This window comes from Pteropus vampyrus, unplaced genomic scaffold (assembly GCF_000151845.1).
Source record: "Pteropus vampyrus isolate Shadow unplaced genomic scaffold, Pvam_2.0 Scaffold384, whole genome shotgun sequence".
Classification (NCBI taxonomy): domain Eukaryota; kingdom Metazoa; phylum Chordata; class Mammalia; order Chiroptera; family Pteropodidae; genus Pteropus; species Pteropus vampyrus.
This window is the reverse complement of record NW_011889165.1, coordinates 1,502,683-1,504,467: the sequence shown is the minus strand read 5'-3', so window position 1 is coordinate 1,504,467 and position 1,785 is coordinate 1,502,683.

Sequence of the window (1,785 nt, the reverse complement as noted above, 5' to 3'; positions counted from 1 at the left end):
GCATTTGGCTACCATTCAAGCCAAAGCCTGACAGCATGAACGACCCTGAGGTGAAATATTAAAGGCTGAAATTGCAGTCAGAATGGAGGTTGGTGTATGCACTTTTAAGAGAAGGCTTTTTCAAATACTCTCTAGCTGCAGAGTGAAGATGCTATTGCAGGAGAATGGCAGCTCAAGAATGCAGGTGCCTGTCTGTTTCAGAGGCACCAGAAGGACCAGCAACCTGATTGTTAGTGCCTATGTATGCTAAAGGAGAACTTGTATTGAATGGAATATTTTGTAATTTCTCTAAATAGCCATTGAATGACTCTAAGTATTCAAATGTCTACTTATACATAACTGTCAAAAATGTCCTAAAATTGATAAAACCCAATGTTGGCAAGTATGTAGAGAAATGGGGGTTTTCATTCATTATTGGTAGGAGTGGGAATTGGTACAAGTGTTTGGAAGGTAATTTAGTACTATTAAATATTTTATTGTTTCTATCATTTGATCCAGTAGTTACATTTCTATAAACTTATCTTTCAGAAATATTTGCTCGTTTATAAATATAAAGGTACAAGGATATACATTTAGTATTTTTAAAACAATTTTTTGATGGAACAAAACATATCCAAAAAAATAATAAAATTCACATCTATGATTTGATGAATAATTATGAAGTAAACATTTATATGTCACCAACACTCATGAAGAAGGATAACAATGCCAGTTCCCCAGAAGTGCCTATGTGTCCTTCTCAGTTACAGTCCTACATCTCTCCTGTAGAGATGACCTCTTTCTCTACTCTCATATTTGCTAAAACTGGGCCGTCCAGTATGGTAGCCACGAGCCACACGTGGCTAATAAACACTTGAAATGCAGTCAGTTGGAATTCAGATGTGCTGTAGCGTAAAATTCACACTGGATTATGAACACTTAGTATAAAAAATGTAAAGTATTTCATTAATAATTTTTAATATTGGTTACATGTTGAAATATATCAGATTAAATAAAATATATATTAATTTCATTTTTTTTCCCCCTTTGTTTAATGGAACCACTAGAAAACTTGAAATTTCATTTAGAGCTCGCTTCTGTGGCTCACATTTATATTGGTCAGAACAGCTTTACAAGTAACCACTGTCTTGACTTTTGATAATAAATTTAGTCCTTTTTTTTAGATTTTACCACCTGTATTTGCATTCATGAATTATTAATTAGTTTTGTTTTGCCTAATTTTGAAATTTATATAGATGGAAAATGCTTTATATATTGCATCTTGTTTCTTTTGCTTATGTTTGTGCAATTAATCCTGCTCTTACATGTAACTGTGATTCATTCATTTTCATTGCTTTATGTAGTATTCCATTTTATAAACATACACTACAATTTGTTTATCCACTCCACTATGGATTGTTGTCTTTTATCAATTTTGAGAAGTGCTTGGCCAGTGGATCTTCAGATATTTCTTTTGCTTTACTTTCTCCCTCCTCTGCTTCTGTGATTCCAATTACCGGTATGTTAGATCATTCGATATTTTTTTTCACAAATCTTTTCTGTTTGTTGTCCCTTATTTTTTTCCTCTTTATATTTCAGTTTGGATGCTTATATTGATCTATTTTTGGCCCTTGTGATTTTATCCCCTACTTTGTTTAATCTGTGGTTATACCCATCTCATGAATTCCTTCTGATGCCATATTTTTTATTTCTGACATTTCCATTAGACTATTTTTTATAGTTTCCATTTTATATTGAAGTCCTTCATTCCTTCTAACATGTTTTTATCTTTCCCACTAGATACTT